The sequence below is a fragment of the Musca vetustissima genome, unplaced genomic scaffold (genome assembly GCF_032173495.1).
Source record: "Musca vetustissima isolate MV318-11 ecotype Yass unplaced genomic scaffold, APGP_CSIRO_Mvet_v1 utg44252, whole genome shotgun sequence".
Taxonomy (NCBI): domain Eukaryota; kingdom Metazoa; phylum Arthropoda; class Insecta; order Diptera; family Muscidae; genus Musca; species Musca vetustissima.
The window spans coordinates 1-16196 of record NW_026888622.1 but is presented as its reverse complement, the minus strand read 5'-3'; the positions used below and the strand labels follow the sequence as shown (position 1 = coordinate 16196).

Below are 16196 nucleotides of genomic sequence, written 5' to 3'. Positions count from 1 at the left end.
CAAGAAGTGCTTTCGTCAAGCAAGTGGGTAAGTCGAGCGAAGTAGGCTTCGGCTATCTGTTGCGTTTGAAGCTTTTCGATGTCGAGTTTCCGTGGTACATTAAATCGCACCTTTGCTGCTACATTGCGAACCTTGCCTGCCACAAGGTAATGGTCCGAATCGATATTCGCTCCTTTCGTTTATCAGAATATATGTAGGGCTTTGGATATGTATAGCTTTTTGGACTTGAAATTCAACGATTCCATTTCTTTTAAATAGCACACCTTTCAAATTTATATTTTTCGAAGTTAATATCTTGGTGTAACCTTTCGTATAGAATTACTAGATTTTCGAGGATGGCTCTTAATGAACATTAGCTTATATTTTTTTTTTTTTTTTAAATCCCGCTTCTGGAATTTTGTGGGTATATGAAACTTTTAGGTACCTTCATAACTTCAGTATAAGTAGGATCGAAGAGGTCCCTCTGAATTTTAGTTTTTTTTTTAATTTAACTTAAAATATGCATCCAGCTATTTGAGTTCTTACTTCGTGAATTTCTAGAAGATCTCTTCTTTGATAGTACTTCATATTTTATTTTAAAAAATCCGATCTATCGATTTTTTTGATTAAATTTAATCCTCTGAATACCTTAAAATATAATGTTTTCAATTAACATTTCTCCTACGCGAGACCAATAGTTCGCAACTTTCATCGTATTTTAAAATTTTGCAAACTGTAAGGGCAAATATACGACGTTCAGGACCTAATGGGGCAAAATTCCCTATTTAATTTAAAATGTAGTTTCCATAGAAATCCTTCCAACTCTTCACAATACCTAGAGAAAGAATGGTCCATCAAATCGCCTGACTCCAGAAATATCTTATGTCCATTCGATTTTTATCTACCAAACTCCGGAGGATACCATCACCTCCATGCACTTCCACCCTCCCCACCTAAAAAAGTTCGCAACTTTCACTGTATTTTAAGGTTCTACCGAGATTTGAACTCGGATCGCTGGATTCAAAGTCCAGAGTGCTAACCATTACACCATAGAACCGGTTATTTTTAAACTAAATTTTTTCGAAAATCCAAATCCTACATACCACCTCATTATTATTAAAATTCATATTTACACATTGCAACAAAGTATCGTGCTCGGAAAAAGAGATATTCAGCAGCTAATGTTTATGTTGGAAGTGTTGAAATATGTATTTATAAAATTAGCTTCCCCACCCAAAGACGACTAGCAATTATATGGTGATTGCAGCTGTTCACATCTTTCAAAATTTCAATACAAATGTGTATTTTATATAGTTTTCTGGTGGAGAACTATTTTTAGGTTTCGGTATTTCACAGCATTTGAAAAAATATGTGTGAAATATGCGAGCGCAAGATGAGGGTAATTAAATGTGTGAACTTGTGGCGCCCAAATGTCGTGGGCGAGGACAATATTTAACACGACCTAGCTACATACGTGGAGAGATTAATTGGTGTACTTAAGGAACTCAGTGTCAAGGCAGGTAGTTGTGTGCACATTATAATATTTCTCGATCAGTTGAACCGTCCAAATGTGCGCCCTTTCAGAATTTTTGTGGATAAATTTGAGTAAACTATGTTTAAGAGTTGCCCTCGGCCATAGTTCTGACTAGAAACTACAACATTTGATGATCCATTTCCGAAGAGAATCTGCTTCCGAGATGACGTACATTTCCCCTTCTTTCGATCGATTTACTCAAAATGAGTGACAGTTTGATATGGTTTACATATTGACGGCATCATCGATTCAAAATGAGACTGATGAAGGCATTGAAACTGTCCTTAAGGACATAGAACTTCGATGAAGCTTCTTTGTAAACCCATGATACTTGGGAATTTCCAATCTACCCATTACACTACAAAATGACCTAATAGAAGCTCATGGCCTCCATCCTTTGTTTAGAATGTCTTACCCCACTGAAAGTATTTCATTTAATACATGACCACGGAAAACGTTCTTTCGAAATGACTCTTATACGTAGAATGACATCCAACCAAATAACCTGACATCTTAAATATGTATCTTCCTTCTATCACATTACCTATCTTATATTAAAAATTCGTAACTTTCACTGTATTTTATGGATCTACCCAGATAAGAAGTCTTAGCCCAATATGTCCTCAGAGAAATCCTCAAACGAAGTCTGATTTCCTTACAATTTCTTCAGCTCCCTTCCCATTTACAACATGTTTCCATAACTGACGTGAGATCTCAACTAAAAGTTAGTGGGTTCCCTGGAAATATTTCCTAATACCTACTCCCGGAAAAAATGAACTGGATTTTGCCTACAAAACTATATTCTTTAACTTTTTCCATCTATCAATAATGTAACTAAAAAATTCATCGCATTTTGCTACTCTCCTCAATTTTCGTCAATATAAAATTCCAAACTGATAAAAATACCAATTGCTCTATTTTTTCGGAATACCTCTTTATCATATCACCCACCAAATACCCTGACCTCCGAAATCTCAATTTTTCCATTTTTAGAATCCACCGCGTTTTGCTAGTCTCGTCAATCTACGCCAATATAAATTTCCGAACTTTGTTGAAAATACGCTCTATTTTTTCGAAATATCTCTGTACTATATATTGATCTCCCACCAAATACCCTGACCCCAGAAACCAGCATTTTTTGTCTGATTTATATGTGCTTGACAAAAACGGCGACCAACTAAAATCACAATCACCTACCTCATATAAAAAAATTCGTAACTTTCACTGTATTTTATAATTCTATCCCGATAAGAAGTCTGAACCCAACTAATTATAAAAATTCCCTTAAACATGTGTCCTTTGACAAATCCTTGTATGAAGCCTCCTCTGTCTACGCATCAGAGACCCCATAGCGTATTTCATAAAGGTTCTATGGTGTAATGGTTAGCACTCTGGACTCTGAATCCAGCGATCCGAGTTCAAATCTCGGTAGAACCTTGAAACAGGAAATTTCAGTTAATAATTATTTTATTCTCAACTTCAAATAAATTCAAAACGAAACAGAAGATTCGGTTTTAAAATATTTTTTCCTGAGACCTTCCGAAGCGTATATTATTAAAATAATGTTTTCCTGAGACCTTACAAGGCGTACATTTTTAAAATAATTTTTTACCGAGACCTTACAAGTCGTAGATTTCTAAAATACTATTTTCCGAGACCTTACAAGTCGTAGATTTCTAAAATATTTTTTCCCGAGACCTTAAAAGGCATAGATTTCTAAAATACTATTTTCCCGAGACCTTACAAGGCGTAGATTTCTAAAATACTATTTTCCCGAGACCTTACAAGGCGTAGATTTCTAAAATATTGTTTCACGAGGCCTTAAACGGCTAGATTTTGAAAATAATTTTATCCCGAGACCTTACAAGGCGTAGATTTCTAAAATATTTTTTTACTGAGACCTTATAAGGGGTAGACTTTTAAAATATATTATCCTGGCACTTTACAAAACGTTAATTTTTAAAATTAAATTTACTTTCGACATAGAAGGGAAGATTAAAAGATGTCCGAGATATATGGATGTCCGAGATAACTCTAGTAATTCTATACGATATGTTCCACCAAGACAAATAGAAAATTATCTATTGTAAATTAACCAATTTTCCAAAAAAATAATTCTAGAAACTAAATTCTATACGAATAGTTCCAACGATATTAAAATCGGATCGATTGATTTAAAGTCAAAAATTGAGCTGAATTTCCAAATGCCGATGCCCTAATTACATTCTAGAAATTTTAGTAATTCCATACGAAATTTGTCAATGAAATTTAAACTTCGATACTGTATTCTAAGTTCAAAATTCAAATGAAACCAAATCATATAAACTACAACAAAAAGTTGGACGTCCTAGATAACTCTAGTAATTCTATACGAAAGGTTCCACCGAGATTTGAACTCGGATCGCTGGATTCAGAGTCCAGAGTGCTAACCATTACACCATGGAACCAGTTAGTGACCTTGTGTTGATGCTGCGGCCGTTAACTGTGTTCCTAACGTGTTTAAGTCATGTAAGCAATGCAACACCAACAAAAAGTCGTTTGAACCTGGTTTTTGTGTGTGCGTTGGTTTTTAGGTCATACCTATCTACCTACCAGGTAGGTAAATGTTGTTAAGAGGGTGAGTTAGTTGTCGACTAACTTCAAAGGTGGTAGGTAGATACAAACACACACCGTGGATGGTAGATACAACAACAAAAATTAAAACGGGCTGAGTAGATAATAAATTGAATGGGGTCCTCAACATTTCCACATTTCCAGCGGCTTTTTGGTATCACTAGTTATTGAAAAAAGAAATCGTTACAGGTTCTACCGAGATTTGAACTCGGATCGCTGGATTCAGAGTCCAGAGTGCTAACCATTACACCATAGAACCGGTTGATTTCGTTGCGAAATAATAGTTAACAAAAGTGTGCGGATCAAAGACCTTCAATACGAAAATCTAAAAATAAATTTCTATTTTTTGCGAATTCAATAGTTTTTGGTCATTAATATTTTAATAGTTTCCGGTAGTAAATATTTAATTACTATTTGTTAGGAACCTGCCTTCAATTGGTTTTCTAAGTCCGAATTAAGAAAAATATTGTATATATAGGTTCTACCGAGATTTGAACTCGGATCGCTGGATTCAAAGTCCAGAGTGCTAACCATTACACCATAGAACCAGATAACGGCTCCCGTCAAATAATTCGAGAACATATATTTGACCCTTTAAACCTCTGGAATCGGAGTTGAAGACTTTGTATATAGTCCAAATATCTTATAAAGACTGTCAAGGGACCGGAAATTTTGTCACATAAGAATTATCAAACAAAGGAGGAACTTTAAGATAACGTCGTTATAAAGGATCTTGATCTTGAACGGTGTCAGGAAAAAAATTATTTTAGAAATCGAGGTATTCGAAAAAAATTATTTTAGAAATCGAGGTATTCGGAAAAAATTATTTTAGAAATCGAGGTATTCGGAAAAAATTATTTTAGAAATCTACGCCTGGTAAGGTTACAGGAAAAAATTATTTTAGAAATCTACGCCTGGTAAGGTCTCAGGAAAAAATTATTTTAGAAATCTACGCCTTGTAAGGTCTCAGGAAAAAATTATTTTAGAAATCTACGCCTTGTAAGGTCTCATGAAAAAATTATTTTAGAAATCTACGCCTTGTAAGGTCTCATGAAAAAATTATTTTAGAAATCTACGCCTTGTAAGGTCTCATGAAAAAATTATTTTAGAAATCTACGCCTTGTAAGGTCTCATGAAAAAATTATTTTAGAAATCTACGCCTTGTAAGGTCTCATGAAAAAATTATTTTAGAAATCTACGCCTTGTAAGGTTCATGAAAAAATTATTTTAGAAATCTACGCCTTGTAAGGTCTCATGAAAAAATTATTTTAGAAATCTACGCCTTGTAAGGTCTCATGAAAAAATTATTTTAGAAATCTACGCCTTGTAAGGTCTCATGAAAAAATTATTTTAGAAATCTACGCCTTGTAAGGTCTCATGAAAAAATTATTTTAGAAATCTACGCCTTGTAAGGTCTCATGAAAAAATTATTTTAGAAATCTACGCCTTGTAAGGTCTCAGGAAAAAATTATTTTAGAAATCTACGCCTTGTAAGGTCTTAGGAAAAAAAATGTTTTAGAAATCTACGCCTTGTAAGGTCTCAGGAAAGAATTATTTTAGGAATCTACGCCTCAGGAAAAAATTATTTTAGAAATCTACGCCTTGTAAGGTCTCAGGAAAAAATTATTTTAGAAATCTACGCCTTGTAAGGTCTCAGGAAAAATATATTTTAGAAATCTTCGCCTTGTAAGGTCTCCGGAAAAAAATTATTTTAGAAATCTACGCCTTGTAAGGTCTCAGGAAAAAATTATTTTAGAAATCTACGCCTTGTGAAGTATTTGGAAAGAATATTTTTTACAATCTGCGTCTTGTAAGGTCATAGGAAAACATTTTTTTAGAGCTGAGGATTAAAAAATCATGGGTGATTTTTTTCATTTAACCGGTTCTATGGTGTAATGGTTAGCACTCTGGACTTTGAATCCAGCGATCCGAGTTCAAATCTCGGTAGAACCTATAAACAAAATTGTATTTGCTATTTTAATAGAATTTCCATTAAATATGCTATTTTCCGATTAAAATGGGATATATTGCTGATGTTCCTTCCTTAAGTTATCGAATCTCCCTGAAAGGAAACTTTCTAGAAACTCTAGTAATTCTATACGAAATTGTTTCACAGCTATGAAATTCACATCGTTGGATTTCAAGTCTATACACATCCAAAACGAAGGGGAATGATTAAATAAATGTGTGCGCTAGTTCAATTCTAGAAGCTTCAGGAATTCTATAAGAAATTCTTAGACACCTGTTCCAAAAGTTATTTTTCAATTCCCAAAATCTGCACAATTTGCTGATACAAATTCTGATTATAGAACGTTATTAAGCTAATAAAAACACTAAGTTGTTCGGAACGCACCTTTTTAAAGTTGGGAAGTTGGGTTTCGATGAGATCGGTTATAAATCCCAAATTAATTTTTTAAATATCGTTTATAAAAAATAAACATCTTATAAAAAATAACCGTTATTGATTTGAAATTCGAAATCGCAACCGGTTCTATGGTGTAATGGTTAGCACTCTGGACTTTGAATCCAGCGATCCGAGTTCAAATCTCGGTAGAACCTGTAAATTGATTTATTTTTTATATGGGCTGGAAGATTGAAGCTGAATTGGAAATACCTGTTAAAAATAATCAAACCAAATAGTAATATGGATTTGGAATCCGTATTGATTCAAGGTTCTACCGAGATTTGAACTCGGATCGCTGGATTCAAAGTCCAGAGTGCTAACCATTACACCATAGAACCGTCGATATCAAAAAAATCCCTCGATTAAAAAAACTATTTGGAATTTTTAAAGGCCTAAATTTTTAAAATAATATTTTCCCGGAGACTCTTAAAGGCGTAGATTTTTTAAATAATTTTTTAGGATCGTCACGGAGTTAAAAAACTATAAAAATTATTAACTGTGTTTCTGTTTCAAAAAAACCATTAACTGTATTCCTGTTTCAAGGTTCTACCGAGATTTGAACTCGGATCGCTGGAATCAAAGTCCAGAGTGCTAACCATTACACCATAGAACCGTGTTATGGTATGAAATTCTCTAAAATCACACAGATACAGTGTAGAGAATTCTCATATACATTTTTCAAAATGTAGTTGATTGGTGTTATGGCGATGCAGGTTCGAATTCCTGATCACCCCAGGTGAATTTTTCAGATTTTATATGAAATCTGAACAAAACTGTTTGCTAAGAAAGTCTTTCATGTTACCTTAGCAATTATTTTCTCTTTTGAGGTCCTTGTAGGAAAGCTTTAGTTCAGTCCTTCCTTCCATTCATACCCAAGGACATTTATATATGTCCTTGTATTTATTTATTTCTGTCACATTTCACAGGCAATTATTTCGATTACAGTCCCCACTTCCACAAAAATATACCCCAGAGAGGAGAATATATCTTCTGCGGTGATATATCACACCCCCTCAAAACATGTATTCTACTTTTCGTCTATTTTTCCTTCATATCCTTAATTCATTAATGAATGCTTCCTGGTGCGGCAGGACACGTCTTCGGTAAACACAGAAATTCACTTGAAGTTTGTCCCCCCCAAGGCATTACCAACGAAATAATCGGTCACGTCTTTAAATATTGATTATTCAAATGCGTGCCTATAAAAATTTGATTCCTCCTGTGTGAAGGACGAAATAGACGAGGATAATGAGCTCAATTCCCATTCTTCTGACGCAATTATGACATTACAGTAAATCAACAGCGATGACGTCATATAGTCTTTGACATTAACAAATCGATTTAGAGGAGGATGGATTTGGAGGTCTACTTTGTAGGTATGTATATTGAAATAATAATTTCAACACGCAATGAAAATTTTCTGACCTCTTCTAGGAAACCGCTAATATATAAGCTGTGTGTGGGTGGAACAATGAAATATTTGTGTGAGAAATTTATTGGAACGATTAAATATAAAGGGAGCAAAGCATATAAAAGGACCTGACTACTGCAACTTACTAAAAACATGAACGTCTTAGATACACTCCAGTAATTCTATACGAAATATTACCCCGATATTTTAATTTCTAACATTGGAATACATTTTTACTACTACTACTTTTTCTCTGAAATCTTACAAGGCGTAGATTTTTAAAATAATTTTTTCCTGAGACCATACAAAGCGTAGATTTTTAAAATAATTTTTTCCTGAGACCATACAAGGCGTAGCTTTTTAAAATAATTTTTTTCCTGAGACCATACAAGGCGTAGATTTTTAAAATAATTTTTTTCCTGAGACCATACAAGGCGTAGATTTTTAAAATAATTTTTTCCTGAGACCATACATGGCGTAGATTTTTAAAATAATTTTTTCCTGAGACCATACAAGGCGTAGATTTTTAAAATAATTTTTTCCTGACCCCATACAAGGCGAAGATTTTTAAAATAATTTTTTTCCTGAGACCATACAAGGCATATATTTTTAAAATAATTCTTTCCTGGGACCATACAAGGCGTAGATTTTTAAAATAATTTTTTCCTGAGACCATTTTTAAAATAATTTTTTCCTGAGACCATACAAGGCGTAGATTTTTAAAATAATTTTTTCCTGAGACCATACAAGGCGTAGATTTTTAAAATAATTTTTTCCTGAGACCATACAAGGCGTAGATTTTTAAAACAATTTTTTCCTGAGACCATACAAGGCGTAGATTTTTAAAATAATTTTTTCCTGAGACCATACAAGGCGTAGATTTTTAAAATAATTTTTTCCTGAGACCATACAAGGCGTAGATTTTTAAAAAAATTTTTTCCTGAGACCATACAAGGCGTAGATTTTTAAAATTATTTTTTCCTGAGACCATACAAGGCGTAGATTTTTAAAATTATTTTTTCCTGAGACCATACAAGGCGTAGATTTTTAAAATTATTTTTTCCTGAGACCATACAAGGCGTAGATTTTTAAAATAATTTTTTCCTGAGACCATACAAGGCGTAGATTTTTAAAATAATTTTTTCCTGAGACCATACAAGGCTAGATTTTTAAAATAATTTTTTCCTGAGACCATACAAGGCGTAGATTTTTAAAATAATTTTTTCCTGAGACCATACCAGGCGTACATTTTTAAAATAATTTTTTTCCCGAGACCATACAAAGCGTAGATTTTTAAAATAATTTTTTCCTGAGACCATACAAGGCGTAGATTTTTAAAATAATTTTTTCCTGAGACCATACAAGGCGTAGATTTTTAAAATAATTTTTTCCTGAGACCAAACAAGGCGTAGATTTTTAAAATAATTTTTTCCTGAGACTATACGAAATCTTATACCGTTATTTTAACATCGTTAAAGAAGAGAAGTTAAAAAACTCAAGTTAAAAATAAATTTCCTGAAACTCTAGTAATTCTATACGAAATATGAGATGGAACCTCAAATTAAAAATGGATATCCTAGACACTCTAGTAATTCTATACGAAAAGTTACACCGTGATTTGAACTTCGAAAAAAGAAGATTTAAAGAAACCTCATATTAGAGGTGCATATCCTTGAAACTCTAGTAGTTCTATACTAAAAGTTACCCCGAGATTTTAACTTAGAAAAAGACGAGAAGATGTAAATAAAAGTCAAAAGTGAGAAAATTTAAAAGGCCTTTCCAATCCCCTTGATCGTAACCCAATCGAGAACTTTTAGGAGATCATTAAACCCAAAGAAGAATTGAAAGATCTCAAGGAGTTACAAATGGAACGACAATGTCAAAATGTTGTGCCTTCAGTTGAATATAAGTAGTACTATGAGGACCCAACGTGTCCAACGGTTCTATGGTGTAATGGTTAGCACTCTGGACTTTGAATCCAGCGATCCGAGTTCAAATCTCGGTAGAACCTTGGAACGGATGTTTCCAAGTAAATGTCTGGTTCCGGAAAATATCGTTTTTATGTATGATATGTGCTATGCCATGGTAAATTTGCTGCCAGGAGAAAGCGAAATACCAAAAACTACTGACCACTTTAGGTTGGGAAAATTTGGCTTGGACCATGAACATTCGGAAAATGAAGCGTTACCTTTGTATGGAGGTATGTAGACACATTTTGTTATTTTTTCGATAAGTGGCTGATGTAGTCTCAAGATCTATGTGTGTATGAACTGTGAAGAATTGATAGCTATTGTGTGCCTTATATAAGGCTAAGTTCGATTAGTTTAAATAGTACTTAGGGAAAATATTTTATAATAAATTTAGAATTGAATGAGCAGTGAAAAAACACGATATCTCCACAGGTGGATACGCTCAACGATTGATCGGTATTCCTTTGGTAGAAATATTTGTCCTACTCTTCAATCTAAAGATTCGAGAGCTACAATAATATACCGGGCACCCTAGTAAGTGAACGAATATTGATCCAACTTTCTATTTATTTGAATAATATTCAAACTTTGGAAAAAATAAAGGTTCTACCGAGATTTGAACTCGGATCGCTGGATTCAAAGTCCAGAGTGCTAACCATTACACCATAGAACCGGATGCTGACCAGTAATTTTTGGAAAATAAAAAAATTATTGGAAAAAGTACTGAAAAAAGGTTTTCGTCGACATTTACTGTCTATCGGAAATTTCGTCGAAATTTTCTGTCTATAGTAAATTTCGTCGAAATTTTCTGTCTATAGTAAATTTCGTCGAAATTTTCTGTCTATAGTAAATTTCGTCGAAATTTTCTGTCTATAGTAAATTTCGTCGAAATTTTCTGTCTATAGTAAATTTTGTCGAAATTTTCTGTCTATAGTAAATTTTGTCGAAATTTTCTGTCTATAGTAAATTTCGTCGAAATTTTCTGTCCATAGTAAATTTCGTCTAAAATTAAATTTCTATTGGAAATGTCGTCGATATTAAACGTATTCATTAACTTCATTTTATTGTTTTTCGCTTAGCCACTTTCACTTCAGCAGTGCCACTTCAGCTCACGGCTTATCATGGCTTGTGCGTGTCTATTTATAGCTTCGCTCACCCCTTAACTTCATACAACGAACGAATCTACCATCCACCAACTTATGTTAGTTAGTTTTTACTACAAACCTCGACTGGAAGGTTGGCATCTTCTGTAATCGCGCCTCTGCGAAGTCCGATTGTGGAACAATTTGAGGCTGGGGGTTCTGTGCGACGGATTGCCTAACGTTGACGGAACGTCCGCACTAAGCTTGCCGTCAATATGGGTGCCATGGAGGAGTCCGTGGCATTCAGGTTGGCTAAGGAAGGGTGTACCGGGCCAGGGGTGAAAACCAGCAGCCAAGAGTCCCCGCGGTAAGCAGTAGTGGGATAGCGTACCGGAGTTATGGTGCCATCGTCAGCCCAGCCAATAGAATGGGACGACAATCTTTTTTAAAATTTGTTTAAAAAAATAATTTTTAAAAAATTGCGCCTATTGATGGTCCCTTTAAAAACGATAATAAAAAATGCACGCCTATTGAAGTTGAATAAGTTCTACCACATCCTTAAATCCACTATTTCCCCCCCAATAAAGAGTGACCTTCCACATCCATAACCTTTGTCAACAATTTTATGGGACACTATTAGGTTTCATTACTAACACCAACAGATTAGAAGGATTTTTGTCTATCCCCAGTTTTTTTTATGTCAAAAGGAGATTTATTTCCACCAATGGCGTGGCTGACCTGTTGGCTGTGGGGTGAGTGTGGTGGCTAGGGCACATAATGCGGACCTTTTGTTAATTTACGGCACTGGCAAACCAGCCTTAATTCCTGACACATAAAGCAATCTCATCCCCATTTTCTGGATTTCCTCTGTTGACCGCCTAAATTAAATTGCATCCTGCACGTCAGAATCCATCAAATAAAATATTCACATAAAAATCAAATAAAAATTTACGCTTTACTGCTAAATGTCAGCTGAATATTTTTCAGCTTGATGAACCTTATATGATTTATGTTTTTTGAGGGGGAAATAAAAAAACATCGAAATTTAATATTCAACAAAATATTTTTAAGGGGCCAAGGCGAATTTTTAAAAATATATTTTTAATTTTTTTTTGGAAACCATCAATAGGCGTGGATTTTTTAAAAATTATTTTTTGGAAACCACCAATAGGCGTGGATTTTTTAAAAATTATTTTTTGGAAACCATCAATAGGCGTGGATTTTTTAAAAATTATTTTTTTTGGAAACCATCAATAGGCGTGGATTTTTTAAAAATTATTTTTTGGAAACCATCAATAGACGTGGATTTTTTAAAAATTATTTTTTGGAAACCATCAATAGGCGTGGATTTTTTAAAAATTATTTTTTGGAAACTATCAATAGGCGTGGATTTTTTAAAAATTATTTTTTGGAAACCATCAATAGTCGTGGATTTTTTAAAAATTATTTTTTTTTGGAAACCATCAATAGGCGTGGATTTTTTAAAAATTATTTTTTGGAAACCATCAATAGGCGTGGATTTTTTAAAAATTATTTTTTGGAAACCATCAATAGGCGTGGATTTTTTTAAAATTATTTTTTGGAAGCCATCAATAGGCGTGGATTTTTTAAAAATTATTTTTTGGAAACCATCAATAGGCGTGGATTTTTTAAAAATTATTTTTTGGAAACCATCAATAGGCGTGGATTTTTTAAAAATTATTTTTTTGGAAACCATCAATAGGCGTGGATTTTTTAAAAATTATTTTTTGGAAACCATCAATAGGCGTGGATTTTTTAAAAATAATTTTTTTTGGAAACCATCAATAGTCGTGGATTTTTTAAAAATTATTTTTTTTTGGAAACCATCAATAGGCGTGGATTTTTTAAAAATAATTTTTTGGAAACCATCAATAGACGTGGATTTTTTAAAAATTATTTTTTGGAAACCATCAATAGGCGTGGATTTTTTTAAAATTATTTTTTGGAAACCATCAATAGGCGTGGATTTTTTAAAAATTATTTTTTGGAAACCATCAATAGGCGTGGATTTTTTAAAACTAATTTTTTGGAAACCATCAATAGGCGTGGATTTTTTAAAAATTATTTTTTGGAAACCATCAATAGGCGTGGATTTTTTAAAAATTATTTTTTGGAAACCATTTGGATTTTTTAAAAATTATTTTTTGGAAACCATCAATAGGCGTGGATTTTTTAAAAATTATTTTTTGGAAACCATTTTTTTTTTTTGGAAACCATCAATAGGCGTGGATTTTTTAAAAATTATTTTTTGGAAACCATCAATAGGCGTGGATTTTTTAAAAATAATTTTTTTTGGAAACCATCAATAGGCGTGGATTTTTTAAAAATAATTTTTTTTGGAAACCATCAATAGGCGTGGATTTTTTAAAAATAATTTTTTTTGGAAACCATCAATAGGCGTGGATTTTTTAAAAATTATTTTTTGGAAACCATCAGTAGGCGTGGATTTTTTAAAAATTATTTTTTGGAAACCATCAGTAGGCGTGGATTTTTTAAAAATTATTTTTTGGAAACCATCAGTAGGCGTGGATTTTTTAAAAATTATTTTTTGGAAACCATCAGTAGGCGTGGATTTTTTAAAAATTATTTTTTGGAAACCATCAGTAGGCGTGGATTTTTTAAGAATTATTTTTTGGAAACCATCAATAGGCGTGGATTTTTTAAAAATAATTTTTTTGGAAACCATCAATAGGCGTGGATTTTTTAAAAATAATTTTTTTGGAAACCATCCATAGGCGTGGATTTTTTAAAAATTATTTTTTGGAAACCATTTTTTTTAAAAATTATTTTATGGATTTTTTTTTTAAAAATTATTTTTTGGAAACCATCAATAGGCGTGGATTTTTTAAAAATTATTTTTTGGAAACCATCAATAGGCGTGGATTTTTTAAAAATTATTTTTTGGAAACCATCAATAGGCGTGGATTTTTTAAAAATTATTTTTTGGAAACCATCAATAGGCGTGGATTTTTTAAAAATTATTTTTTGGAAACCATCAATAGGCGTGGATTTTTTAAAAATTATTTTTTGGAAACCATCAATAGGCGTGGATTTTTTAAAAATTATTTTTTGGAAACCATCAATAGGCGCAGATTTTTTAAAAATTATTTTTTGGAAACCATCAATAGGCTTGGATTTTTTAAAAATTATTTTATGGAAACCATCAATAGGCGTGGATTTTTTAAAAATTATTTTTTGGAAACCATCAATAGGCGTGGATTTTTTAAAAATTATTTTTTGGAAACCATCAATAGGCGTGGATTTTTTAAAAATTATTTTTTGGAAACCATCAATAGGCGTGGATTTTTTAAAAATTATTTTTTGGAAACCATCAGTAGGCGTGGATTTTTTAAAAATTATTTTTTAAAACCATCGACAGGTCAGAAAATTTCGTCGAAATATTCAAAAAGAAAAAATAAATAAAATTTCTCCAAAAGATTGTCGTCCCATTCTATTGGCTGGGCTGACGATGGCACCATAACTCCGGTACGCTATCCCACTACTGCTTACCGCGGGGACTCTTGGCTGCTGGTTTTCACCCCTGGCCCGGTACACCCCTCCTTAGCCAACCTGAATGCCACAGACTCCTCCATGGCACCCATATTGACGGCAAGCTTAGTGCGGACGTTCCGTCAACGTTAGGCAATCCGTCGCACAGAACCCCCAGCCTCAAATTGTTCCACAATCGGACTTCGCAGAAGCGCGATTACAGAAGATGCCAACCTTCCAGTCGAGGTTTGTGGTACAAAATAACTAACATAAGTATTTGGTTGAGAGGTTCGTTCGCTGTATGAAGTTAAGTGGGGAGGGTTGGCTATAAATATACACACACAAGCAATGATAAGCAGAGGGGGTTTTGGATGACTCAGCCGAAGTGAAAGTGGTTAGATGGAAAATAAAAACAAATAAGCTTGATGAAGAAATGCAGAGACCTATGTCATCTCATACATTTCTTAATATTTTTATTTATTTATTTTTTTTAATAAAAAAAATTCTAAAAAAGTTATTAATTTGAAACTGTTTTTCGCAGTTCCAAGGTTCTACCGAGATTTGAACTCGGATCGCTGGATTCAAAGTCCAGAGTGCTAACCATTACACCATAGAACCAGTTAGCGTTGGTCTGCCAAACATACGTTTTGTCTCTGCGGAACACACAACCCAGGTCGAATCGTAACAGTCATGTAGGGATGGTTGTGTGTGTGTGTGCGCTCGCTATGGTCTTTGTTGGTAGGTAGCCAGTGGAGGCAATGAAATTGAAAATGTCTTACCTTTATGTTTTGTTGTTGTTGTTTTTGGCTTAGTCGATAGATCACTTTTGTTTATAACAACAACAACTATCGTATTTACTGCATGCCAGCTGGGCTGGCTGGCAGTGAAAAAAGAGATGTTTTCGAAAACAAAATTTTTTGAATGGGGCGATTCTAAAAATAACCAGGGCAGAAGTGGCACTGAAGGTGGTCTACAAAATAGCTGAACTAGTTGTTGGAATACTGATGTTAATGGGTGACGAAGAAGATCATTTGAATATTGACCCACATCGGGGCACAGTGGTTTCATACAAAAAAATAAATAAATTTCGACGAAATTTCCTATAGACAGTAAATTTTGACGAAATTTCCGATAGACAGTAAATTTCACGAAATTTACTGTAGGCAGTAAATTTCGACGAAATTTCCGATAGACAGTAAATTTTGACGAAATTTCCGATAGACAGTAAATTTCGACGAAATTTCCGATAGACTGTAAATTTCGACGAAATTTACTATAGATAGTAAATTTCGACGAAATTTCCGATAGACAGTAAATTTCGACGAAATTTCCGATAGACAGTAAATTTCGACGAAATTTCCGATAGACAGTAAATTTTGACGATATTTCCGACAGACAGTAAATTTCGACGATATTTCCGATAGACAGTAAATTTTGACGAAATTTCCGATAGACAGTAAATTTCGACGAAATTTCCGATAGACAGTAAATTTCGACGAAATTTCCGATAGACAGTAAATTTCGACGAAATTTCCGATAGACAGTAAATTTCGACGAAATTTCCGATAGACAGTAAATTTCGACGAAATTTCCGATAGACAGTAAATTTCGACGAAATTTCCGATAGACAGTAAATTTCGACGAAATTTCCGATAGACAGTAAATTTCGACGAAATTTACTATAGACAGTAAA

General features: G+C 33.3%; 12 non-coding genes across 12 annotated transcripts; 4 read left to right on the top strand and 8 right to left on the bottom strand.

The window, feature by feature from the left end:
* Positions 1-964: 964 nt before the first annotated feature.
* Positions 965-1036, bottom strand: Trnaq-uug (transfer RNA glutamine (anticodon UUG)). Its single transcript has one exon. It is a non-coding gene; the product is annotated as a tRNA-Gln (tRNA).
* Positions 1037-2878: 1842 nt separating this feature from the next.
* Trnaq-cug (transfer RNA glutamine (anticodon CUG)) lies at positions 2879-2950 on the top strand. Its single transcript has one exon. It is a non-coding gene; the product is annotated as a tRNA-Gln (tRNA).
* Positions 2951-3888: 938 nt separating this feature from the next.
* Positions 3889-3960, bottom strand: Trnaq-cug (transfer RNA glutamine (anticodon CUG)). The gene has a single exon. It is a non-coding gene; the product is annotated as a tRNA-Gln (tRNA).
* Positions 3961-4313: 353 nt separating this feature from the next.
* Positions 4314-4385, bottom strand: Trnaq-cug (transfer RNA glutamine (anticodon CUG)). Its single transcript has one exon. It is a non-coding gene; the product is annotated as a tRNA-Gln (tRNA).
* A 217-nt stretch (positions 4386-4602) lies between these two features.
* Positions 4603-4674, bottom strand: Trnaq-uug (transfer RNA glutamine (anticodon UUG)). The gene has a single exon. It is a non-coding gene; the product is annotated as a tRNA-Gln (tRNA).
* Positions 4675-6007: 1333 nt separating this feature from the next.
* Trnaq-uug (transfer RNA glutamine (anticodon UUG)) lies at positions 6008-6079 on the top strand. Its single transcript has one exon. It is a non-coding gene; the product is annotated as a tRNA-Gln (tRNA).
* A 534-nt stretch (positions 6080-6613) lies between these two features.
* Trnaq-uug (transfer RNA glutamine (anticodon UUG)) lies at positions 6614-6685 on the top strand. The gene has a single exon. It is a non-coding gene; the product is annotated as a tRNA-Gln (tRNA).
* Positions 6686-6796: 111 nt separating this feature from the next.
* Positions 6797-6868, bottom strand: Trnaq-uug (transfer RNA glutamine (anticodon UUG)). The gene has a single exon. It is a non-coding gene; the product is annotated as a tRNA-Gln (tRNA).
* Positions 6869-7071: 203 nt separating this feature from the next.
* Trnaq-uug (transfer RNA glutamine (anticodon UUG)) lies at positions 7072-7143 on the bottom strand. Its single transcript has one exon. It is a non-coding gene; the product is annotated as a tRNA-Gln (tRNA).
* A 2737-nt stretch (positions 7144-9880) lies between these two features.
* On the top strand, positions 9881-9952 carry Trnaq-uug (transfer RNA glutamine (anticodon UUG)). The gene has a single exon. It is a non-coding gene; the product is annotated as a tRNA-Gln (tRNA).
* A 560-nt stretch (positions 9953-10512) lies between these two features.
* On the bottom strand, positions 10513-10584 carry Trnaq-uug (transfer RNA glutamine (anticodon UUG)). Its single transcript has one exon. It is a non-coding gene; the product is annotated as a tRNA-Gln (tRNA).
* Positions 10585-15049: 4465 nt separating this feature from the next.
* On the bottom strand, positions 15050-15121 carry Trnaq-uug (transfer RNA glutamine (anticodon UUG)). Its single transcript has one exon. It is a non-coding gene; the product is annotated as a tRNA-Gln (tRNA).
* Between the last annotated feature and the right edge of the window lie 1075 nt (positions 15122-16196).